At 35.1% G+C, this 27,311-nt stretch overlaps 1 protein-coding gene across 2 annotated transcripts in view; it reads left to right on the forward strand.

Annotated features, from left to right (window-relative positions):
* Positions 1-3,229: 3,229 nt before the first annotated feature.
* Positions 3,230-27,311, forward strand: part of CSRNP3 (cysteine and serine rich nuclear protein 3) — a 188,825-nt gene continuing 164,743 nt past the window's right edge. Inside the window, exons 1-2 of one of the 2 annotated variants that reach the window (XM_067026223.1) lie at positions 3,230-3,312; positions 16,838-17,008. The gene's annotated coding sequence lies outside the window, so the exon portion shown is untranslated. The remainder of the gene's footprint in view (positions 3,313-16,837; positions 17,009-27,311) is intronic. The other variant, XM_067026224.1, reaches the window with a different exon arrangement.

The raw sequence follows: 27,311 nt of genomic DNA on the forward strand, positions 1-27,311 counted from the left end.
GATTATGTCCTTTTTCCATTTTTTTCTTACATGTTTCAAGTTACCAAATCTTGTGGTCAAACTCTTTTGAAACCTATTAATTCCAATGATCACTTGCCTTTCTCCAAATATTTTGTTTATTTTACATCTTTCTTGATATGTGATAACCAGTAATTACTGTGGCATTTCAAGTGTAGAAAAACTGTAATTTTATATAAAATAAATGCACACTTCTTTTAAAAATTTCTCATTTATTATGCTTTTAGAAGACAGGTAGGTTTGTGGGCATTTTTGGCAACAAGAACTAATGTCTTTAGGAACCAAAATGATATCAATCTCCTCCTGAGTTGCAGCTGATGTTCAAACATCATCATATTTTAAATTTAAATTACTTGTTCTTAAATTATAACTTTATATGTACCCCTAATGAAAATCACCTACTACTACCTTATTGTTCATTAACGCTGACCTGTAAAGTTTTCATAGTTTTCTTTATTATGGAACTCTCCAGGAAATGTGGATGGAATCAGAACACAAGTTATTTTACTGTTCCTTAAGAACATTTTATTAACTTCGCTTAATTGTTGTAAAACTAACAACCCTATTTGCAGTTGTTTTCAGCATGAATTCCTGAGGAAACCATGTTATCAACTTTATTTTTATCCAGAGCATCTTATCACTAAGCAAATTATTTATTTTTATACATCATTTTTCACAGTCCTCTTCTATATTTTGTGATAGTTTTGGAAATAATTTTTTTAAATTATCACTTACCCATGTAAAAATTTAGACTCTTAAAGCTCTCTAACAAAGAGATCACAAGGCACATTTTTTTCTCACAAAAATATGTTGTCACCTTTGTTCCCATAGTCATTCCAGTTATTGCTATAATCCATGATCCTCCTCTTTGTCATGCATTCTGCTGCGATGCATCTCAAGGGTACATCTCAAGGGCAGGAAGTACATCTGCTCTTTAATTTGGGTCTCTACACATTGCCTACTTCAACACTCCAGTTCTACAGTGTAGACCATACATGTATATATAAAAGATATAATTTGCCTCAATTAGCGTAGGAGCTCCATAAAGTCAGAAACTTGGTCTTCTTTACTGTATTTTAATACCAAGGACAGTATTTTTCATGAAAAAAATACTCAATAAATATTTGTGAATTCATACTTTTAGAATTACATTGTTAATATTCCACAAGCAGCTAATGAAGTTAGTTGCATCGGTCCCTAAGTTTTTTTATTAAATACTTTTGAGCATCTCTTACCATCCAATGATTATCATGGTGTTCTCAGATGGGTAGAGACCACACTGATGGTCTCCTGGCACCAGGGTAATTTATAGCAACATGTAAAATACTTTGGCCAGTTGTACCACATTTTACCCTTGAGTTCTTATAAGCATTTGGGTGATTGCCAACAAGTCTTGCTGATCTGTTTTTTCCTGTGGATCAGTTAGCTCTATGGTGGTCTTCGTACTCTTTATTACCTTTTGACTTGATGCTTCTAAATCTCAATTTCAAAAGGCAATTTAGGAATCCTTTAATGACTTCCTTAGTGAAGGTTGGAATGAAAAAAATGCTTTTTTATATTTTTAATCCCTTGATATGTTTATGAGACCAGAGATATGAAATATTTCCACTGATCCTTCAGCTTACATTAATATATTTGAAGGTCTTTTATCTTTGACGATCTGGCTCCTTGCATGGGGCTTCTTGTTTCTGAACTACATAATTGTGGATGCATCTGGACTACCACTCCTCAAAATCGTCCCAATTCCTTTCTGATGCAGATGGACCCCGACTCCCACATTTAGAAATGCTAACCTAGGGATTCCCCCAGCTATTCCTAGCAGTAGAACCACAGAAGCTTTGAAAGCATCCTCCGCAGGAGAGGACTTGAAATGGGAATCAGGGATAATTTAACCTTCTCTTTATCTCCAGCAGAGCTACCCCAAATAACCGAGCACACAAAGTAAAATCCGTACACTTCTATCTAAAGTCAATTTTAATTGACAGCCACTCCCTTCCTAACAAGATTGACAACCCTAAAAACTTTCCATAGTTATTTCTGGACTACCAGTGATTTGCCCTCATTCCAATTGTTCTTGGAGTTGAAGAATACTTTCTTGTCACTTCTCTTTTTTTCTCCCTCTGGTCTTATTTCCATGAGGACACATTACTGATTTAAGAAATTGAATAGCCAAGCCTATAAATATCTCTATGGTGGAGAAAACATTCATTGTTTAATTTATACCCCCCCACGGAAACTTTTTCAGACCCTCACCTAGTGAAAGCTCAATTAATAGCACTTTTTATCATAAAGAGCCATGATCTGTATTATATTTTGTAAGAATTCAATCTGTATACGGTTTAAATTCTTCATCAGTCCCTAGACCAACTTCCTTTAAGCTGTGGACAAATTTGCTTTGTTGCCTTAAAGAAGTCTAAGGATATTTTCCTCAGTTGTCCTTTTTATGCCTCTTAGTTCAGAAGTGAAATGATTTTGCCCAAGGTTATTAGAATAATATAGGAATTCAATTAGTCACTTTTGAGACATGGCAACCGAATGGCTGATTCCTTTTTAATCTTTAACAAGTTCCATTATTCACATAGAGAAATGGATGCCAGTATTTAAGAAATATGAAGAAATGCAAACCACATAACTTTGAAATATTTAAATATTCTAATACTCCGCATGAAATATCTTTTTCATACTGACTAGGCCCTGAAAGTGGTTTTAAATGAAAACAGTGCCCAACGGAGGTTGAAATGCAAATAGTATTATACATCAATATAAAGGATCTTGATTCATTTTAATTTTATCTTTTTGCAACCTGAATGTGCATAATGTTATCTTGATGTTCAGTCTCAAACCTTTTTTTCACTGAAAAAAAATCAGTGGGAACTGAAAAATAGGCAATGTACCTAAGCTGTATGTTATTTTGCTTTGATTTCAGGTGGGTAAGGCATTGATTAACCCTACTTTCCTAAAGCCAAAGCAAGACATTTTTACTTCAGCCGAGTTCACCTGCAGATATTTTCCATGGTTTGGAGCTATTCTTTGAAATATCTTTCATCTCTTTATTCCTTTCCTCTCCATGTTCCGTTTTTCCTCTCCCTGCCTCTCTCCAGCTGCAAGGATTTGTCTCCTAAAAGAGTGGGGGTGGGAGGGAACGAGGGCTGAAAGCAGACAGGGAGTGTGAGCCAGAGAATGCCAGGATCTGGCTTTTGTTATTGGTTGGCTGCTGCCTGATGGGTAGACTAGGGAGGAGAGAACTCTTCAGTCTGTTCTGACGGAGCCGAAGTACAGAAACCATATTTACAGGTAAGAGCAAAAGAGAAGGAAAAAAATTATATTTCTTCAAAAGAGAATGCTTCTCAATTCCTACTGAGACAATTTTATGATATAGAAATTATTCTATAAGACATTTCCTTGAAAGTGTGTCCCTCTCATTACTTGAGGAAGCTTTGCAATGAGCTGTTCTCTCTCCCTGCAAAATCCTTAGCTGATAAAAACACCAGAGGCATGTCTTATCCTGGATAACTTTCTAGCAAGTGTTACAGAAGCAAAATTAATGGATAAGATGAGTCATCATGTGTCTTTTAATGTTTGTTTTTATTCAAGTGTATGTTATTGGAAATCAAAGGAAGGTTGAGGAAAGCTCGGTAAAATTCACAGGTCCTGAGAAAATGGAGCTTTCTCTGAATATACAGTATAAAATTTCACATGGTGTTTAATAGTTACAACACAAGAAATGGTTTAGGAAAATAATTTTTGCAGGTTGTAGACTCTTTTAGCACTAATTTAGCATGAATGATTTATATGCATTTCTTTTAACTCTTGATAAACCTCATGCTATTGAGTAGTTATATCATTTTGTTTAGTAAATTGTAAGCTCATATGATAATTAAACAACTGTCTTTATTTATCAACATGTATGGAGCCGTTTCCATTTTCAAAGCTTAGAAACCTGTTTATGAAGGATTAAACACTGCTGTAAAAAATAGCATCTTATTAGGCAAGTTTCATTGGTAGTTTCCTTTATCAATCAAATATATCTAGATAAGAATTCCATCACAGTATTTATATTGTTGGTAATATCCCTAGGACAATATTTTTTAACAGCTCAAAAGTTAAGGTTTTACTTTACCAGTTGCTTCTCTCTCTTAATATTGTCTTTTATTTATGAGGGTAAATAATAAGGGTAAATGTATAGACTCAATGACACACAGTAAAGACATGAAAAATAATTTTACTCCAAGTCCATTTAATATTATAGTGATTTTAATTCATAAATATAGGTCAATTAAGGATGGGGAAACTCATTAAAATGGAGCTCATTTTTAAAAAGGTTATTACTGACTTGAACACATTGACCATCTATTAATACTTGTTGATAATAATAAAATAGAAGTCTTTCAATGATGTAAATGACTTGTTCATACATTTTCATGTATTTTAAAAATACTCCTTTTGAATGATTCACAAACTAATAGGAACGAACATGTACAATTTCTAAGGATTTTTTTGGTCTTGTGTTTGCTTTTTGTTTTTGTTTGAAAAATGAGATGGATTTTGTCTTTGAAGAACAGACAAAAACATAACAGTTCTTGCAAAATTGAAAAAAGAGGGGGGAAAAAACTACTGAACGTTGGGTGAAGATTATCTAAATGAATGGATAACTATCTTTAATTTCCTAAATGTGCTGAACATAGTTATGTTTACACACTTAAGTGTCATATTGACCCAAGCAAATACTCTTGCATGATTTATTTTGAACTATTTCTGGATTTCAAAAATCTTATGATACTAAAATAGTGCCATGTTTCTAATTATTCATGGATTCTTCTGATCTTGGTTTTCAAAACAAAATGATGGTAGAAATTAATCCATTCCTTAGACTGGAATTTAAGGTGATATGTAAGACCAGATATTCTTCTCCTGAAATGTGTTAAAGAAAATAAGTTAAGGCAGTTATATTTTTTGAAAATTATAAATTCCAAGTAAATCTACCTCCAAGAATGAAAGGGAATTGATGAAAATTAGAGAGCAGAGTTCCACATGGTTTTAAATTATTCTGTTTCCTTGGAAACCAGCTGCTGCAGATGCATTTTGCTTTCTTTGGCTAAAAATATCATCCTTTTAATAATTGGCAAGGGAAAGGTTCTGAATAAAACCAGAGTATATTGTTGCTGTTTTTTATAATTTCCTTAATGACTCACATATTTTGGATGAAAAGTAGATAAAACCTTTCTCAATCAGCATTTCCTATCATCCATGGGCAGACGTCTGCATGAGATAACTATGGTAGCTTTTACTGAAGAGACTACATGAAAAAGAGTGTGTGTGTGTGTGTGTGTGTGTGTGTGTGTGTGTGTGCGCGTGTGTGTGTGAGAGAGAGAGAGAGAGAGAGAGAGTGTGTGCACACGCGTGCGCGCTGGGGTGGAAGCAAGAGAAAAAAAAGTATGAAAGAAAACAGTTAAAAGGTTCCTGTCCAAGTGAAGGATGAAACAAGGCAAATGAGAACCATGTAAGGCTGCTCTGTGAGAGATGCCAAAGCAAGACCATTTGTTTTTCCTTTAGTGCAAACATTCAGATTCAAATGTAGGCTTTTAATGGAGACCACTACATCCAACTTTGTCTCCTGTGCACAATACTTTCTTCCTTTTTTCTCTTTATGTTTGTAGTGGTTAGTAGGATACTGAGCAAGACAACAAATTAAGAAACTTTTTAAAATGTATTAGTCATTTTAGTCATAAAAAGAAAAGCTTGAGATGTATGTTCAGTCTATGGATAGTGAAGAGGATTAAATACATATTTTGACAGGTTAAGAATGTTTTTTACTTAATGTCCAGACTATCTTTTATTAATGTAGTCACTTCCTTACCTTTGTAATCTAATATATAAAAAATTATATATTTCAACAACCTAAAACTTTTTTATTAGTATTAAGGTAATATATTTGAAATTTAATAGAAATTATTATAAATACACATATGTACTTTTTGTTTTATTTGAAACCCTTTGCTTTTGTTTGGAAATAAAAATTCATTTTCTGTGGCTTTTCTTTATAAAAAATAAAAATCACTACTACCATCGTATTTTACTCTAGGCAATTTTAAAAATTAAAACATTTTCATTATAATATTTTTTTCTCTCAGCTATTTGGTGAGAGGGAAAATCAGCATAAAGCTGTTACATCTTTCCTATTTTATTATAATTCAGATGAGCGTCCTAACTATCTTCTCTTTACCATTTGTTTAAATGCTTTTGACATATAATATCTTATTTTCATAATATTAACCTTAGTGTATTAGATTTATTGTTAGCAATGGAGCAAATAAAGTACTACAAGCTTAAACCATGTTTCAATATATTTAATATTTAGGCAATACATTATTTAAAGTTAAATTAATTTGATATGTCAGTATGTTATTTTTCAGAAAGAGTTAGGGTAATGGGAGGTATTTAGCTTTTATCAATTAACACGAGCAAAGCACTTCAATGGCAGCACTTTCATTGTAAACACAGATGACATTAAAGAGCACGCTAACAGCAAATCAGATAGACTAGTAAATGGATTATGCAACCTGTATAAATAACTCATTTCAGGCATAATCAAAATTACCAAGTATGTTTCAAGTTCCTTAAAATGATGCAGTGCATGGACTTACCCTAACTACAGATAATTTTTAAGTACAGTTTGTTAGTAGTGGTTCTTTACTGTTTCATGCTTTATTTGCTAAAAGCAGCTTGTCAGATTCGTAGGGGAGTTTACACAGGTCTCTTAAGTCTCACAAAATATATTCAGGAAAATGAAATATTAATAGTTTCCTCTATAATATAGGTAGACAACTTTATAGCTATAATGAAAATATGCTGGCTTGGCAAATAACCCCACATGCTGGAAACGGAAGGGTGGGATTTAAAAGAAATGGAAATTCCAGGTTAAGAGAGCTCGGGTCAGGTTTCACAATGTTCAAACTGTGCTATGTACTTAAGGTAATTCAAGCAAATGAAAAATCATGTTAACATTTGTACTATGGTAGGCCATAACTCAAATATGTTCTTGATCGGAATTTATTTTTGACTTAGTATATACCGAATACCTGATAGTATAGTATAGGGCTTATATAGCTGTAGAAAGGGAGTTGGTCCAAAGCAGCATTATTACTCTTTAATTACCATTTCGTAAATCAAGGAGCAGGGAATGGATTTGCTTATTAAGCTAACGATCACATTTGGATGTTTCACAAATCTCAGTGAACTCAGTTGGGCAAATCATTTGATTCCTTAGTCAACTGTTTAGATCTCAGTTGGTGACAAATAGACTAAGTAGTTTGACCTGAAAATTGTTGAATGTGCATCTTTGAGAATACAGACTCAGTATAACTTTTCAAGCATTTAATTCGTAAAATTATGACCTTGATAAATGTCAATGCTAATTCTAAGGATCACACTTTAACAAGAAAACTACTTGATGGGAGATCAACTTTGCCATCCATTCATTTTAGTCTCATGACCAAAAGATAGTAGCCATGTGATTTATTTCCAAAGAGTCTTTGTACTTTAGTGAGATCAAGAGCTTAACACATTATCTTCCAACACAACAACAAAAGGTGGTGCAGACAACACATTTCTGTATTTCTCCTGACTCACATGCACATTTGTAACAATATTAAATCACCAGGTGAAAGTAATTCTTATGTAAATTTTTATATCTTTAAACGATATTGATTATGAAGTCCTTTAGCAAACACTCATTTAATTTTCTTATTCCCTTTCAATATTTTAGTCTTCCATTATTCTAGAAGTGTGGAACTGGCCTATAGAGATAATCCCTTCCTTGACTGTTTATTTTACCTATGAACAAAGTAAGGCACAGAGAAGGATTCCCACAATAATTTTTTTAGTGGGAAACTGAGCATTATGTAAAATGAGAATAGCCAAACACTATGAGTTTGTATTAAATATTGGATATAATGCGTTAAATACTGGATGGATGAAAAGCAGAGTTTAGGAGGACTTTGGAAGAAGGTGGAAAAACATGGTGTGGCCAGATGGTCCCCAATGCATAACAACACAGGAATTTTAAAGTTGCACAGAACTCTTCACTTTAGTCCTGCTTTTGGTTTCCTGTCAGCCTGATCACTTTGTCTTACTGTCATAATCTCCTTGACTTTCTGTGTGTTTGCTGTCAGGGTCAAAAATGCATTTTAGTTTTGTTTTCTAGTAAGTGTTGTTAGAGTTAGCTGCTGTCCTACTGTGGATATATCACAACATACTTAATAAATGAAACAAGTAATTTCCTAAACAGGACTCCTGAATGTGTTTACAAAGATTTTCATTTCCTTTTCTATCTCGGGTTAGGCTGGCCGGGGAAAATCAACATTTGTCATCAGTCATTACCCAGGTGATACTAGTTTTGATGCTGTCAGCATATTAAGGCAGAAAGATTCTGGGAAAATTTTTCAAAAGTTATTTTAAAACTTCGTGCTTCACTGTCTCAAAATTCCTTTTTTGTATTTCATAAAACTCAAACCTTAGGTTGTTTGACCACTGTGATGTCTAAATCAGTAAGGGGCCCCGAGTGGACTCTCCCAACCTGCCCACTGAAGTCCCCTAGGACTGAGGGTCAAATGGGAAACTCTGCACTTAGGGACTCCATTGTAAGCTTCTGTATTCAGAGATCTTCACACACCATGGGCAGGTTCATAGCTAGCAGCCTCAGGGCCACCTCAGTCCTATCCTGTGCTCCCTGCCATTACTTCTTTTTTTTTTTTTTTTTTTTTTTTTTTTTTTTGCGGTACGTGGGCCTCTCACTGTTGTGGCCTCTCCCATTGCGGAGCACAAGCTCCGGACGCGCAGGCTCAGTGGCCATGGCTCACGAGCCCAGCCGCTCCGCGGCATGTGGGATCTTCCCGGACCGGGGCACGAACCTGCGACCCCTGCATCGGCAGGCGGGCTCTCAACCACTGCGCCACCAGGGAAGCCCCTGCCATTACTTCTTAGTGTGGTGCTTCCAGTCACTTCTCAGACCTCTCTATAACCTTTTATCAACGCAATTATAATTCTGTGGCAGGGGGTTTCCTTTGTCTTGTATCACCAACATCTACCGTAATGCCTGATACATTTTATATATCAAAATTGTATCAGAATTGTTTTTCTGACTGCATAAATAAGTGAATAATCTTGTCAGATAGTCATCTTACCCTTTTCTTGCACCTTCTCCAGTGACAGACACTCATTACATGCTAAAGATAGTCCCCTTCTTTCCTGTGCTTCTTTGTTAACACTCTTCAGTGTGATAATGTTCGTGTCACATAAATGTCATTAAGCCATGCAAAATTTTGTATTGCAGACTTTTTATTATGCAAACTCCTTTTGACCTCTCTGACTTTAACAGGGGACTTCATCTGTATGGAGTCCCCATTTCATGACTCCCTGCACTGTGCTGTTCCATCATACTACTCTTCTGTTTCTGATCACACGCACACACAGATCATCATCATATAGTAAATCAGTGGACTAATTGTAAATTAATGTAATTAATTTTTATATTAACATGTAATATAAATGTTAAGTAATGTTTGTGTAAGAAAATATAGTAATAAGTATTTTACCAATCTCTGATACATATACCCTCTCTCAATAAATCCCCACTTTCTTGAGTCAAAGTTATTCAGCAACATTTGATTAAAGTTTAAGTTGTTCAGCAATATTTTTCTTCTGCTCCGGGTCCACTTTCTGCCATTTATCTTGTGTTGTGGTGAACAATTTTAAGTCATCGTGTTTGGCAGATGACAATGCTGAATCAGCTACAAAGAATCTAAGGGTGTGTACTAAGAGTTAATGTACCCATTTTACTGGGGTTTAATATGTCTCAAGGTAAAGGCAGGCAGGTCATACAGGACAGGTGGAAGTCCCAGTCTGCCACAGCAAGGTAGAACTTACTGAAAAAAGAAAAAGGAATGTCATGCCATGATGTAATGTCTGGGGAGTCTATAGAGAAAGAACAACTGCTAATAGCTAATATATCTTTAAATATGCTTATGTGTATGGGGACTGTACTGTGGGTGTACATATATACCCCTTAAATGAAGGATTCCGTCAGCCAGTCAGCACATCTGCTTCTAGAAATGCATACTCTAGTACAAATTGGGTATTGTAACTTTGGCTAACCTATTAGTTCTTCAGATAGTACAGCATAGTGATTGATGAAATGCATAATGATTGATGGAATGCATAATAAACTTTGCAGCTATACAGTCTATAGTTCAACTTCCAGACATGCTATCTTACTGCCTGTGTAAATGTAGGCAAGTTACTTAAGCTATCTGAGCCTCAGTTTCCCTTTCTGTGAAATTCAGTTATTATCTACCTGGGTGATGTTGTAAAGACTGATAGATCTATGTAGAACATTTTTCACTGCAGAATTTAAGACATAGTCAGGAATTGTGTGCAATTTCAGTTGTTATTGTTAGTCATCCTTTTCTGTTAATAAACCAAGAATGGAAGGAGCAAAATAATCCCCAGGGATTTTAGTGGCTTCCTAAACACTATTCCTCATTAGGGGATTTAAAAATTCCTTTTTTTTTCCGTATTAACTGCAGTTAACTCATTGGATATCAGGTGGCTAAATTAGTACTGTATGAGATAGTAAAATTGCAAAAACAATTTAAGCAGTAAGCTACCATCAGGAGTCAAGGAAGAGTGTGATGATTAAAATATGATTTCAAGTGCCAAAATGCCCAGGTTCAGGTGCTGCCTGTAAGACTAATTAGCTTTATGACCTTGGCTCATCATCTAACCTCTCTGTGCTTCAGTTTTTAATCTGAAAATGACAATAATAATGCCTACCTTCTATGCATACAACAAAGATTAAATAAGTTGATATATGTTGGATTGCTTTTCTGTTGCCTTGCAACAAATTACCACAAATTTAGCAATTTAAACAATGCCCACTTATTATCATATAGTACTGGAGGTCAGAAGTCCTGCAGAGTGTGGCTAAATTCTTAGCCACAAGGCTGAAATCAGGGTCAGCACAGCTGAATTCTTGTCTGGTCACTCTGGGGGAAAATCTATCTCAAAGCTCATACTTGGCAGAATTCAGTTCCTTGTGCTTCTAGGACTAGGGTCCCTGTTTCCTCCTTGCTGCAGCTGGAGCCACTCTCAGCTCCTAGAGGCTGCACACATTCCTTGTCATGTGACCCCTTCCATCTTCAAAGTCAACCACAGAGAATCTCTCTTGTGTGGAATCCTTCTCACCCTTAATTTCTGTCCTCTAGATTTAAAGTTCTATGTGATTAATTCAGGCCCACCTGGATAATCTACCAGGTCACTGATTTGGGACCTCCATTATATATGCAAATTCCCTTTGCCATATAATGTGAACATAACGGAGTGATATTTCACCATATTCACAATCCTGGGGTTATACAAAGAGTGCACACCAGAAGGTGGGCAATCTTGTATACCACCTTAGAATCCAACATAATACATATGTAAAATGCCAGAACAGTGCCTGGCATATAGTAAGCATGATGTGTGTTAGCTCTTATTCTTACTGAATATATGAAAAAATTTACAAAATTTTAAAAAAACAGCAATGTTGCAGTAACGACAAGGGTATAGTGAAATGACATCCTACTGCACCATTAAAGACATAAATTGGTAGAACTTTTCTGCCAGGTAATTTGGCAATGTGTACTGAAAGCCTGGTAATTCCATGTCTAGGAATTCATCCTAGAGATATAATCAGAGATGTATACAAAGATATATGAAAGAAAATGTTAATTATATGGAGATTTATAATAAATATTTTAAAAGAAACCAAATATCTCCCTTAGAACTGTAGTTAAATATTATTGCATAGCTATTCAATGTAATGCTGTGTAGCCTAAAACACAAAAGTGAAAATCAAATAAAAACAAGTGGTTTAGAAAATTATTTAATGAGAAGGGAACATGCTCATGTTATAAGTGGAGAAATTATAGGTTACAAAATTGCATATATAGTGTTAATCAATTAGTACTCCTTTCTGGAGTGTGAAGTGGCCTTTTGGCAAGACAGGTTCACTAGACAAGGGAGGGAACATACCCTGATGCTGTCTGTCTGGTCATGCCCATTCATCCAAAGAACAAGGGCATCCTCAAAAGAAGACTTTGTAGCATCTCCCCTAGTTTTCTGTCCTGTTGCCATTTATTCCATGCCTTAAAGAGAAATGGCATGCTCTGGTCGCTTACTTCTAATTTATAGCCCCCCTCTATACTGAACTGACTAAATTACACTCTTAGTCAAGACTTCAGTGTATTGTTTTTGTTTTGTTTTAGCTATAATGCCAAGCATCTGGAATTTATAATACATACCAATGGAGGACATAGAAATACCTGTCATTTTGAATATTTTAATTCAAAATATAACTCTGCTATTTGATAAACAAAATTATGACTATGTTCATATTAGGAGCAGTATTAAGAAAATTGTATTATTTTATATACTTTTCAAAAGGAATTATTGGATATAGGATTAGTAAGAATACTATTAGATAGATAAAGAGAACCTAAGTCGACTCCATTATTTTTTGGACTAGGACACATAGGACCTTGTTAAGGGACCCTGAATTAGAATTCTAAAACTTTTGACTTGTAACAAATATCATAATCTTTTAGGCACTAGAAAACATGAATCAAGTCATCCATACTTCTGTCTGCTTGCTAACAGTTTCATCCAGCCATGTACTCTCAAAAGAGCATTCTGTGTTATCGGGTGACAGTATTGTTTAGGATTGCTCTCCCTGGACTATGTGGCTGGGACAAACTCAATCAAGGACATTCATAATAACTCTGTTCTCCCTTCCCACCTATTACTGCAGACATCTGAATGGGGGTAGCATCTTAATCTCTCTCACAATTTAACTTCTGCATGATCTCACTGTCTGTTGCCATGGAAATAATTGTAACATTGCAATTTTAGTACTACAGCCAGAGCACACTACAGTAGAATCAAACTGGCAGACACAAAGTAGGATGAATCTATTTTTCCTCTCTCTCTCTCCAAATATTTCTTATAGTTTTGGACATTTTTTCCCACCCTTTCTTTGTGTTTAGTCAGCTAATTACACAGTTCATTCTCTCTTTAGTGACTGTGCAAGTTTCTTCAAGGTCACCGGAACTAAAAGTATAAGTGTGAGCAAATCCACACAAATTATTTACATCAATTTCATACCAGTTAAGGAAAAACGTCCAAATAGCTTCCTATAACAATTAAACAGGGTACATCAACATTTTAAAAAATCCATCAACAGCTCTCAGTTTTTAGGAGGTTTTCTGCAATTCTTTTAAAATCTCCGTAAGTCACTTGAAGATAAGAGAGACTCTTCAACCGATTGCTTTCAAACAAGGTCAACTCCAAGCCAGAATCCTATAACCCTTGTAGTAGCAAGTAGTAGTTACGGATTTTACTTTAAAAAAAATCTTGAATGAGTAACTTTAGGGAGGGTGGTGGATAAAATAGTTATTAACTCTGCCTCCATTTTCCCATCAATAAGTAAATCTTTGATAATGGTCACCATCCATATAATGCCTCTTCTCTAACAAACTAAAAGAAGTATTCCTTTAGAGTAATAAAGGAAAGCCTTCTTTTTCATTGTTAATTTTATTTGCCAAAGAAGTACCACAAAGTGGTAGGATATATCAGAATTGGTCCTATTTAAAACCTAACAGGAAAGGTGGCCCCCATCATCATCAAATATTTGGTAAATTTAGAGACCAGAGATGGTTGTAGGTAAAATTAGTAACCACATTACTTTGGGGAGCACTTTGACCTTCTAACTTCATTCTAAATTCTTTCCCCGCCAAAGACACCTCTTCAACCCTCTGACTGGTCAGGTTCTGATTTTAACTGTTCATCTGAGCTGCTAAGTCCTCCTTAATTCTAGGACTTTTCCATTCCCCATCAAATCTACCTTTCCTTTACTGTAGGCCCTCTTTTTTTTTGTTTAAATGAAATAATAGGCAAATTCGTGGTCTTTTTTTTCTTTTGGCCGTGTGGCATGGCATGTGGTATCTTAGTTCCTCACCAGGGATTGAACGCATGCCCCCTGCAGTGGAAGCACAGAGTCTTAACCACTGGACCACCAGGGAAGTCCAGAATGAGTGGTCCTTTTAAAGTACAAGTGAGATCTTATCATTACACTACTTAAGCCCTTCATCTCATGTAGAGTAATATCCAAAGTCCTTACAGGCTCTACACAATGTAGCTCCCAATATACCTGTCTAACCTCATTGCCTACTATGCCCAACCCAGGACCTCGGCACTCACCACTGCCTTGGCCTGGCCTGCTCTTTCCCCCAGATGTCAAAATCGCTGGCTCCCTTCCTCACTGTAACATTAGCTCACCAAGTAATTAAAAATGCAATGTTCTCTATCAGCCAATCTCTTAGTCACTATGCCACTTGACTACTTATCTTTCTTCATAATATTTAACTCTACAGGACATATTATATATTTAATTTACTTATCTGTTTATTATTTGTTTACTCCTTCCCCCATCAACACCCAGAAAGTGAGCATCGTTAGAGGAAGGAATTTTTTTCTGTGTTGTTACTTTATTGCTCTCTAGCGATAGTCACTGGTTCATGCTAGAAGCTCAAGAGATGTTTATTGAATAAATAATAAGTGGCCCCTTAACAAAGTACAGAAAACAAATCACTTTTCTTTTTTTTTCTTTTTTTGTGGTACACGGGCCTCTCACTGTTGTGGCCTCTCCCGTTACGGAGCCCAGGCTCTGGACACGCAAACCCAATGGCCATGGCTCACGGGCCCAGCCGCTCCACGGTGTGTGGGATCCTCCCGGACCGGGGCACCAACCCGGGGCACCAACCCGCGTCCCCTGCATCGGCAGGTGGACTCCCAACCACTGCGCCACCAGGGAAGCCCTCTTTTCTATAGAATGGCACAAATATCTGAACGAAGACACAGATTCCCTTACTCAACAATCTGAACTAAGATATATTAAAAGAACAAGACGATTGTTGTTTAGTGTTGAGGCTTTCAGGATACAATACGGTAGAAGATGTTCTTTCAGAAGTAAAACGATATGCCAGTTAAGGATACTAGGAAGCAGAAAGTACAGAACAGAGGAAGCCAGTCAGCAGAAGGACCTGGAGCACATATGCCCCACGGAGGCATAGCTACCAAAACTGAGAGACTCCATGAGGTCACTGAGAGGCACAATGAAAGTGGCCAGACTTCTTCAGAAAGTCACGCTAATCAAATTGGTTCCTTATTACAGATAGGACTGCCATGCTAAGTTTTGATGGCTTAAGATCCTACCTCTCTCTGGTAGTATACTACCTCTCTTTGCACATGTATTGTGTAAGCGTCTTTGGTAAAATAAGTTTGTTCCCCCAACTTATGTATCTCTAGTAAAGGCATTTCAGGTATTGTGTTGGGCTAGTGGGGAAGAGAATGTTTTGATTCCTTTGTCTGTTGACCCTTCCAAGTCACAGATCTGAACCATTCTTTGTTTATTTTATAGAGCCAATCCAAGAGGGGTTTTAAATTACAATATAATCTAAAAACCACTCCTTTATAAGCAAAATTAATAAGGGAAAGGAGGATGGGGCATGTGAAAGCTAACAATGTAAAGGATTGCTTCTGAATGTGAATGCGGCATTGGCCAGATTTTAGAGTGTGTTAAATTGGGAAAGCATTGAGCCGAAATGACCTGGACTGAGTAGTAGCTTCCCACTTTGGCCTGGGTGTACATCTCCAGTTTGCCATAGTTTACACTGCTTACCACCCACTGTCTCTTTGGTTGTGAGACCATTTATTATTGTTCCTATGCTATCGATTTCCTTCGGGTAGAAAAGTATTTCTTGATACCTTTGTTACAAATAACAGTAGACAAATGAGAAGACTGAGATAACCTCATGATTTTATCATATCTGACCCTCTTTATTCATTGAGGTTAACTGCCATTATAAGAATTTGTGTTTGCAACCGCTGATTACCTTAAGAGTTACTTTATGGCTACGAAGAAATTATTACTCTCAGAGGTCTAATGACTCATCTAAATTGACATTAACAAATTTTTAAAAATGCATCAGGCTACCTCTGACTGGCTTTCACTGACCATGTTGATACAAGCGTGAAGAGACTTAAATTAATATTTAATCCAGCAAAAGATTTAGGAATGTGATTTACCCTGTATTAAATCTAGTCTGCCAACCTCTGTGGTATAGGACTCAAGAATTCCCTGTAGCTCTGCTGAACTGACTGGAAACATTATAAGGCATCTAAATTCTGTAGGTATAGCTATTCCTAGCAACCGATTTGATTTTTGATGGACAAAGAGCCCCAGGAAAGTAGATGCCTTTGTACCTGAGAAAAAAGAAATCCCAAGCAACATAGACATGCCCTAATCAGTATGCTCCGGGTATGACAGCATGCAAGTGAGTGATCTATTTCGTTCTGAACCCCGGCTCTGTCAGTGACATTACATGATTTACCAGAACAAATCAAATAAATGTATTTGACTCCTGTATTTGACTCAAAACACTGAGCCATATTTCCTTATGCAGCCCTCTGAATTCACATTCTTAATTTTGACTTTTTCTCATAAAATACTGTTGTCAGAATAAGAATGCAAATAGCAATGAATCAGGGTAGAACTGTTTTCAGTGCTTTCAAACATTGTGTAAAGAATGATTTCTGCATGGATATTGATACTCTGGTGTACGTGGTTCAAAAAATTACAACCCCCCAAAACAATTTGGAGACCTTGTCTATGCAGTCAGTGGTCAGATGTTTCAATGCTTCGTTGCTCCCGTTCCTGTTACAGGTACATGTGACAGCGCTGCAGCGATGAGTGGAATTTTAAAGGGGAAGTTGGAAGATATTGAGGGCTCCTCCCCCTGCTCCTCTGTGCAGGAATCTGATGATGAAGTTTTTAGCTGTGAGAGTGCTGCCAGTGTTGATAGTGTCTATCTGTCCACTTCTAATCATTTCACTGGTGAGTATCTGAGGCTGTATTTCAGGTTGTACTCTAAATTGTGTTGTGTTGTCGATTCTTGGAGTTTTTATCTTTATCTGCTGACTTATATGAGCCCCTAAGCTGTTTATCATAACAGACTTAATTTGCAAAACATGATACCATTTTGGTTAATTAAGTCTCAGTAGTTTACTCCTGTTTCTTTCTACAGAGTGAGTATGAGAGACAGAAATGAGTCCAAACAAAGTTAAGCAAATAGCAATTGAAAATAATTTCCGGGCTTCCCTGGTGGCGCAGTGGTTGAGAGTCTGCCTGCCAATGCAGGGGACGTGAGTTCGTGTCCGGGTCCGGGAGGATCCCGCATGCCGTGGAGCGGCTGGGCCCGTGAGCCATGGCCGCTGAGCCTGCGCATCCGGATCCTGTGCTCCGCAACGGGAGAGGCCACAGCAGTGAGAGGCCCGCGTACCGCAAAAAAAAAAAAAAAAAAAAAAAAAAAAGAAAATAATTTCCTATGTGTCTTCAGTTTTCTGAAATAGATTCATCTTTTCGAAATTAAATCATCTGAGCTCTTTTGAACATCTAATACTAGCTAGTGAGTTGTGGAATACTTGCAGTGCTGGGTACAAAACATTCACTTCCCAGGTGAGAAAACGGTGTTTGTTTTTAAAAGAATGCTGCTCTGAAATAAAAGCCTTGAAAACCCTAAAATTCTGTAGTTGTTTGGATACTGGTAAACCTTAGACCCAAGGCCAGGTTCATGCACTACAGTAAATGCAGTTTTCTACACATATATACTTCTCCTAAGCAGTTCATGTGAACATCATTTAACTTAAGGTGATATGTTCAAACTTAAAATTGTAGCCATTTAAAGTTGCATTCCTTGTAACAGGTGCTCATATGAAGATTTTGAAATAGGCAAATCCTTTCCAACATTTCCATGTCCACTCAACACCAGTCATTAGGAGACTGGTGATTTTCAAATTATGTTTTAGAAGAGTTAACATCATTCAAAGCAAAACTAAACAAGGTCAATAAAAACCCCTAGGGCATTTGTGTTTGGGGATTTTTTAGCTCACCAAAACAGCCTTTTAAAATTCACACTGAAGTTTATACAATGTGGCTCTGTGATCCCTCTAATTCCATTTTTAACCTTTGTCTCCCCAACCACCAAGAATTCAAAAGTTTGTTTGGTATTCATGAATTCTCCCTCATCACTGTTAGAAGAATTTAGAATAAAAATAGGTGTAACTTTATAGGAATCTTTAGCCTCTGTATTATTTATCTCTTGACTAAAGTAGAACTTATTTTTAATGAGCTTGTAGAAAATAAAAAAAAGTAAGGAGAAGATAAAGGAACACTTGGGAGAAGGGAGAAAACAATAGCTGTTTTGAAAACAAGATTCTCTAGTTACATGGGAAAGTTACTGTCAATCAATGGATTTGGGGGATAAGTTTTGTTTGAAATTTATGTATAGCCTTTTGCCTCTTCCTCTAAGTGACTGTAGCCTTGTGGTAGGCACACACCTTGCTGTCACCCACGGTGCCTAGAAGAGCACTGAACATTGAATGATGCTTAGACTTCTTTATTGAGTGAACAGATTAATTTTCAGACAATTTTTACACTTTTTTTTTTGTGTGTGTGTGGTATGCCGGCCTCTCACTGCTGTGGCCTCTCCCGTTGCGGAGCACAGGCTCCAGACGCGCAGGCTCAGCGGCCATGGCTCATGGGCCCAGCTGTTCCCCGGCATGCGGGATCTTCCCGGGCCGGGGCACGAACCCGTGTCCCCTGCATCGGCAGGCGGATTCTCAACCACTGCGCCACCAGGGAAGCCCTTACACTGTTTTTGATAAATAAAAATTGTATGTATTTAATGTGCACAACATGATGTTTTGACTTATGGATGCATTGTGAAATTATTATCACATTCAAGTTAATTAACATTTCCATCACCTCACGGTTACCTTTTTTTCTTTTTTGGCGGTGGCGGTGGTGAGAACGTAAGATCTACTCTTCTGGCAAATTTCAAGAATGAAATACATTATTTTTATAATTACAGATGATTTTTTTCTTAAACTGGAGAGAATGAGTCTACTGGATGCCCTTATCCTTAGAAAAGCAACAGTACACGTTTACATTCAAGAGCCTCAGGAACACTATTAAATTCCTTTTCTGTGTACCTTGAGAGTGCTCCTTCTCCAAGCCCTAGAGCATGGCAGGAGCTCCTGGTATTTCTCAACTGTTACCCCTTTAGCCACTCCCGAACAACACCATCAATCTAGACCGTTTCTTTGAGATCTTCTTACTCTAGTGCAGTGCAGCATTTTCCACACACCTGTGATTTGTTTTTAAACCTTCAGCATGCGTAAACCTCCTCCCTCCTGTCTATGCTTCTCCTAAAGTTACAAATTGACTCTCTCCTGGAAAAATCAATTGCAGGCCTTCTCTATGCAAGGTGCCTATTGATTTCTATAGCTTGTGAGCTCACAAAGTACCTATAATGTTCATTTAAACACCATCAGGTCTTACAATTGCAGATCAAAATACTTTCCAGATGAAAGTACTGTTCTAGTAGTGTACAGGGGTTTGAAAAATGATAGGTCAGGCACTTGTTATGAGCAACTAACAGTTCCCTGGAGGGTAAAAGTTTCAGTGGAGAGTGGTTTTATTTTGATAAAATAAACTGTTTGATAACTGTTTTGCTATCTGGTCATAACTTCCCTGCTTCATCACCGTGGCACGAGTCTATGGAGGAGATGTTATGTACAGAGGGGACAGCAGGCTAGTGAAAAAAGCCTGAAGTTTGATTAGCTCTTTCAGCTACTTTTCGTTGCAAGTATTCAAGGGTTTTGAGGGAAATATTTACCGATACTCCTCTGTAAGGAAACAGTGGTATGCGTCATTGAGCACCTTGAAACTGAATGTGTGAGGTTAACAACGATTTGGCATAAATGGTGGGGAGGAGGGGTAAAAAAAAAAAAAAAGATGGAAATGTGACAGTAACAGGGGGATTTCCTGTTATTGTGGGTTATTCTCAGCCTGTTCTCCAGTACAAAAGCTTATTATTTTATAAAATTGGGCAAATTGAGGAAGAAAATGCATTTGAATTTTTTTTTTAGAGGATCCAATGATCTTATATATGAGTAAGAAAAAAAATAGTAGAGTCAACCCTCATTTTGAATTCAAAGAATGTTAGAACTAGTAGAGCCTTTGAGAACATCTAGATTGACCCTTATTTTACAGATGTGGAGACCACAGCCCAAGGAGAGTTACTTGACAAGAGTCCAAATGTGAGCTAGTGGCAGAGAACTTTATTGTAGATCCCTAGAGGATTGACCTTTCTACTAGACTGTGCTGCTCTCTGATGGGTCTGTTATATCACTGACTACTAAGTAGAGAGACCCAAATCATCAAGTGAAAGACATGGCTGTATCTTTTGTGCCAGCTCCTCTTAGAAACAGAATGAGCCCATCTTTCGGCATCTCATCTCTGTTGCCTTTCTCTTCAGTTGGTTTCTATTGAAAGTGTGCATATCTCCTGGCTGTAATACAATGCCAGTGGTGAGTTTATGAATAAATCCAATGAGCATAAAGAAGTAGTGGACAGAGAATTCGATTTGAGTGTGAATGAACTATTTCTCTTCCTCCTGCTGTAAGTGACAGGGCAGACTGCTGAGATTTTGCTTGTGTGTCCCTGACATTGATGAAAATATCTTACAGCAAACATGTTGTTTTACATTTACAGGAATGAAATTGGTTTGTCTTGGTGACATAATGCTACTTGTGATAATGTGAAAATGTTACGATGAAAAGTAGGTGAGATGCAGTCTGCGGTGTGCATCTTCACTGGCAGCTAACAAATAGAAGGTTATTTCATTTACTTTAGAAGCAAAACCTTTGTATATTCTACTTTTGCCAGAAGGGTGAATGGTCATCCTGAATTCCCTGGAAAAAAAAAAAAGTAATGATACCCTTCCATCCCTTGAACTCCAGGACTCTACATTACTTTTACTTGTTCAATAATTCAAGACTTCAGAAACCCACTTAACTTGCATTTCAATGAGACTCAGTCACAGCTTCTGACTGAATGCAGTAATTACATTCCATTTTACTGGCTAGGTAAAGAATTGGCTTTTATGTTTGCTTGTTTGTTTTAAACCCTGAAAAACTTAAATTTGGCTTTAAATGTAAAAGCACAATTAGACCGAGTTTCAAATAAAATTTTATATATTGATATCATAGTGAATCTAGAAAAACAACACATTGCTTGCAGTTTTAACTCTCAGTTAGGTACTATAAAAAACTAATTATAAAGATAGTTCTGGTGGTGTTAATGGTACTATTTCTTACATTTTTCAAGGGATAAGGCCCTATTAGCATGAGATCCAAAATACTTTATAGAAAATCTTCCATTTTTCCACAGCTCTCATTTACTCAGGATGTCTATAGATGGAACTGATCTTGTAGCTGAATTTCATAAAGTACAAGAAGTAGAGCTGCTATTAAATATTAAAGACACCACCTTTACATTAGTGATCAGAATATGTTCACCTGACAATGTAATTTGTTTACAAATATTTCTTAGAGTATTTGCATTTTATAAACTTCTTGATAAGAATCATATCTTTATTTTGGGGTCATCTAGAAGTGGTCATGGGCAATAGGAGATGATTACCCAATTGCAAAATAGTGTGACTTGAAAAATGGATCCAAATGAATTTAGTTGATTAAAATTCTACTCAGCATTTTCAAAGTCCCATAATCTTTTGGCTTTGGTTTGAATACCAGAGGCTGACTGGCATTATACTTGTTGTTTATGATGGTGATGATAAAATCATAGTGCCTGAAGCAACTGTCCTTGTGTTTCTCAAAAGATTTTAAAATTCATCATGCAAATCAGGCAATCTGATGCTTTCTGACAGCTCGAGGGAAGTATACTTGTGTGCATGTGAATGCAAAAGAGAATTAAACCTGGTTCTACTAAAAAAAAAAGCCAGTTGGTGCTATTTCTGAATTGGCTGCAATATTTAACCATTTCACTCTGGAAAGTACTTGTTTGTACTCTGAATATGTTACTTCTTTTTTTGTCTGAAGAATTTGGGAATAAACCGGGAATGTTTTAGGGCCATAGAATTATTGTACCATATGTTTTATATGTTCGGCTACAGTGATCAGGCATGAACTAGAATAGTTAAGTGTCTGAAATTTACTGAATTCCACTGAGAATTAGATTAAGGTTAAAAGTACTGTTTTTAAATGTAATGAAGAAAGAGCAGTCATAATAAATATAACAAAACATGAATATTTGATTTTCAACCAAAGATCAGCATATAAAAACTAGAAAGGCATTTTCTTCGAATGGTGTTTAATTTTCAGGTAGGAAAGTATATATGTATATGTACAGCTGATTCACTTTGTTATAAAGTGGAAACTAACACTCCATTGTAAAGCAATTATACTCCAATAAAGATATTTTTTAAAAAAGAGAAAAAAATAAATAAAATTGAAATGGACATTCAAATTTTGCATTTGGCTTTATCTCATCTCACAAATATTATAACAATGGAGCAGTAATGAAGATTGATTTATGTAATTTGAATGAAATGTTATGAAACTTGCTTTATATAATGAACTATTAAATCACTTTAAGATCCTTAATGGATATCTGCAGTGGTCTTAGCATGGCAAAAAAAAAAAAAAAAAAAAAAAAAAACCCTCAAACCAAATTCTAATAAAACGATTTCCAAAGTACTGTGAAAGCTGGTGAAGATTGCTGCACCAAGTGCTAAAAGCACTAGATATTTCTGGCTGAAATACAATAGTGGGTCCCATTAATTGTGATATTGTGGAGACTGAAATGCACTCAGTGCTATATATTTTTATGCCATGATTGAATGATAATGTTAGTCGATATAAAAATGTATGTATTTTAGTTTTAAATCATATTAATAAAATTACTTTTAAATATTCACAATTAAGAATACTTAATATATTTCATTTTAAAATTTGCTCTGATGCCCACGATTTATACATTTCAAAAAATGTATATATTTTGAAACTTAACAATGCTAGCATTTGGGGTATTTAATTCCATCTTTGAGGAAACTTGTTTGGAAGAAATAAGGACTATTAATTTTAAACATAGTTAATTTTTCTAACTTTTTAGCCTGTTCTATTTCATAATTTCTCCAAAGATGTTGTCCCTTATCTTCTTGCTATGTCAGCTTTGACTTTCTGTTGTTTGCTGTTTCTATGACAACCATCATGTTGGCTTGAAGAGAGTAGTACATATTTCAGATACATATACAATTCTAGACACACACACGCACACTTTTAGAATTTTTTATTTACCAAAAAAATTTGACTAGGCTGACAATTATAGTGGTCATTAATCAGTACTAAAATTAAATGCTATGCTAACATCATGGCTCCATAAGATATATATCATATATTTGACCTAGATTTTTAAAAAAATATGCATAAAGCTAGATGAGCTGCAAAAGAAAACTGAGGGAGTAAACTTAAATAAAATTTATGGGCACTAATAAAGAAGTGTATATATTTTAAAAGTCCCCTTAATATGAGATAAATATTTTGATGAAAAAAAGAATGAATGGAATTCAGGATAAACAACCTAAATAAGCATTGTTATTTTCAATAAAACAGCTCTTACATTTTTAGGATTTGCTAGCTTTGCAGCTAGAATATGGAAATGGTTGAAATTTATAATTACAATATTTTAAGTTCCTTGATGGCAAGGGCTGTGTCTTATATTTCCCCCACATTACTTAATGTTAATAATCATAATAGCAAGCTTTATTAAACATTTTATCATTTGCCAGGCATTGTGCTAGATGTTTTAAATGAATTATTTTATTTGATTCTTATAATGCTAGGTCCTAAATAATTTATTTTTGATTGGTATGTTCATGACTTTTTTCTAAAAAGTACATGTCTTTTTTTTTTTTTTAAAGTACATGTCTTAATTGATCAAATGATTTCTGTCATCTTAAACATGACATGAGTGAAGTGAAATAGGCTAACTAATGGTATAGAAATTAATTAAGATTGCTGGATACAATTAGGGTCTCCTTCAACAGGTACAGACCCATAGGCAAAATGTTTTTATATCACATATTTGTGGTTTCCAGTGTATGCATATAATATTGTCAGTATAAATGAAATCACTCTCCAAACTTCCTACATAGTTTTAAATTTATTAATAAGTCAGAATTCAATATTCTAAGATTAGAACATTGAAATATTTTGAATCAATATATTTAACATTTATTTATTACTTTAAAAAGCTAAATATTTAAAAAATTTTAGCTTTAATTTTTGCAGTATTTTTTTCTTATGGTGAAAAATTATAAAGAAACTATATGCTATGCAATTTGTTAAATAATCTATGGTTAATTAATCTATGGAAATCTATTCCCATGTGGTCATTAAAAAGAGCTAAACAAATGTATCTATTTACATAAAAATATATTCACGTTAATAAATAATTCACATTAATTGCAAAATTATATTGCAGCTTCATTCCGTTTGTAAAATCTTACACATGAGGTATGAATGTAATAAATCCAGAAACAAAATGAGAAACATATTTTCTATAGAAAACCTTAAGTTTTCTCTGAATAGTGGCATTATGGGTAATTTTAATTATCTATGTATTTCTCAATATTTCACAAAATCTATATATTTTCTCAATTTATATTAATATATTTTAGCTTAACAGGATTTATTGTGTCCATTTATTACAATAGCTTTCTAGAATTTTTCACTAATATAATTACTGCTGTTATAATATGTTTATAAATTTTCCCCTAAAGTTGGAAATCATAGTTCAAGGGGTACATTTTAATTGCCCTCCAGAAAATTTTACCAGGTTATGTGCTCACTTCTAGTAATTGAAGTAACTGAGTACCTTTTCCTCTAACATCTTTCCAACTTTACCAGGCATTCTCTCTCTCTGTCTCTGTGTATACTTATATATGTACATACGTACATATATACCTGGCCAATTTGATAGGTAAAAACTGATATTCTCTCTCTTTTTTTTTAACATCTTTATTGGATTATAACTGCTTTACAGTGGTGTGTTAGTTTCTGCTTTATAACAAAGTGAATCAGCTATACATATACGTATATCCCCATATCCCTTCCCTCTTGTGTCTCCCTCCCATCCTCCCTATCCCACTCCTCTAGGTGGTCACAAAGCACCGAGCAAAACTTATGTTCTCTTAGTGCTTTAATTTGAATTTCTCTGACTAGTAGGAAGCTAATTATTTATATATTTATTTATTTGCCCTTTTTTTGTGTATAAATTGTCTATTTTGGTTCTTTTTTTATTATGATTTTCTTTTTCATTGTTTTATATTAAGGATTTTTGATTAACATATAAGCAATAGTATCATTCCTATTTTGTCATTGGTCTTTTAACTCTGTTTATGTTTGCCATAGAAATATGTCATTGTGGTCGAATATGTCATGGATTTGACTTTTAGGAGATGTTTAGGGAGACCTCAACTCCCAAGATTAATTGCACACAAATAACCTCCTCTAGTACTTTCATAAATTTCCATTAAAAATTTAGATCATTAGACCAATTGAAAATTTTGTTGGTGTACTGTATGAAAGACATAAATCTCCAGTTTTCCTAAAATCATATACTGATAATATAATATTTTCTATCAATTTGAAGTTCTGTTCTTATCTTGAACCAAATTCTTATTCAGTATTTGTAGTAGGATCAGTGTCTGTAGTTTTCTTTCTATTTCATCACCTAGATGGTTATACCTAAACCAACAACACTGTGATATTATGACTCTGTAGTAAGTTTTATCTCACATAGGAGTTCCCAATTTTCCCTAACCCACTGCTATGAAGAGAAACACAATACACTACCATACTCTTTAAAGACTCTATTAGTTATTCTCACATAATTATTATTTGAATTTTATAAGAATATTGTCAAGCTACCAAAAAAACCACTGCTATGCCATTGGATATACATTAAACTTACAGATTAATTTGGGCCATAAGGCAAATTGACACCTTATAATTCCATTCCAGGAATGCCAGATAATCTTTCCATATTTAACTGTCATTTTACTTACAGTAGAGTTTTATGCTTTTCTTCTTGCAGTGAATTATTCTTGAGTCCCTAAGTTTCTAAAATATTTTTGTACCTGTTATGAATGAGACTTTTCTATATATGTTCTAACAGATTATTTTTTGGTACTAAGAAAGGCATAGGGTTTTTTTCTTTTAATGGAAATGTTTCCAGGTTTTCACCTTTAATTTGACTGTAGGATATACTTTATCCTATATTAAGGAGGTACCCTTCCATTAAAGGTTTTTAATTAATAATGAACGTAAAGTTACATCAAGTTCTTCACTGGAATATATCAAGATAATCCTATTTTTCTTCAAACTTTTAATATGATGAAGTGAAAACTATTTTTTCTAATATAAAACTATTATTGCTTTTGACTCTGTTTTATCATAAAATATTCTTTAATTTCACATGAGAATATAATTTAGTCTGGAAATGTGGGTATATTAAGAGGTCCTTAAAAATGTTCAAGGTTATTTTAAAATCCACCTAAAAATATGTTTCATTGAGAGAGAAAGTTGAAGGCATCACTCTTCCTTATTTCAAACTGTGTTACAAAACTATAGTAATTAAAACAGTATGGTACTGGCATAAAAACAGACCATAGATCACTGGAACAGATTAAATACTCCTAAAATAAACTCAGGCATGTTTGATCAACTAATACTTTACAAGGGAGTCAGAAATACTCAATGAAGAAAGGAGAGTCTCTTCAATAAATAGTATTGGAAAAACTGTACATTCATTTAAAAATAATGAAGCTGGACCCTTATCATACACCATTCACAAAAATTAACGTGAAAAGGATTAAGGACTTAATTGTAAGGCTGAAAATTGCAAAACTTCTAAAGGAAAATATATGGGAAAATCTCCTTGACCTTGGTCTTGGCAGTGGGTTTCTGGAAATGACACTAAAAGCACAAGCAACAAAAGGAAAAATCAACAAGTAATACTACATCAAACTGAAAAGCTCTGCACAGCAAATAAAACAGTCAACAAAATGAAAAAGCAATCTATGGAATAGAGGAAGTGTTTGCAAATAATATATCTGATAAGGAGTTAATATTCAAAATATATAAGGAATTCTTGAAACTCAATAATAAATAAATTGTCCATTAAAAAAATGGGCAAAGGACCTGAAAAGAATTTTTCCAAAGTAGACATACAATGACCACAAGTTCATGAAAAGGTGCTCAACTTCAGTAAT

The sequence above is a fragment of the Kogia breviceps genome, chromosome 2, assembly GCF_026419965.1.
Source record: "Kogia breviceps isolate mKogBre1 chromosome 2, mKogBre1 haplotype 1, whole genome shotgun sequence".
NCBI classification, from domain to species: domain Eukaryota; kingdom Metazoa; phylum Chordata; class Mammalia; order Artiodactyla; family Physeteridae; genus Kogia; species Kogia breviceps.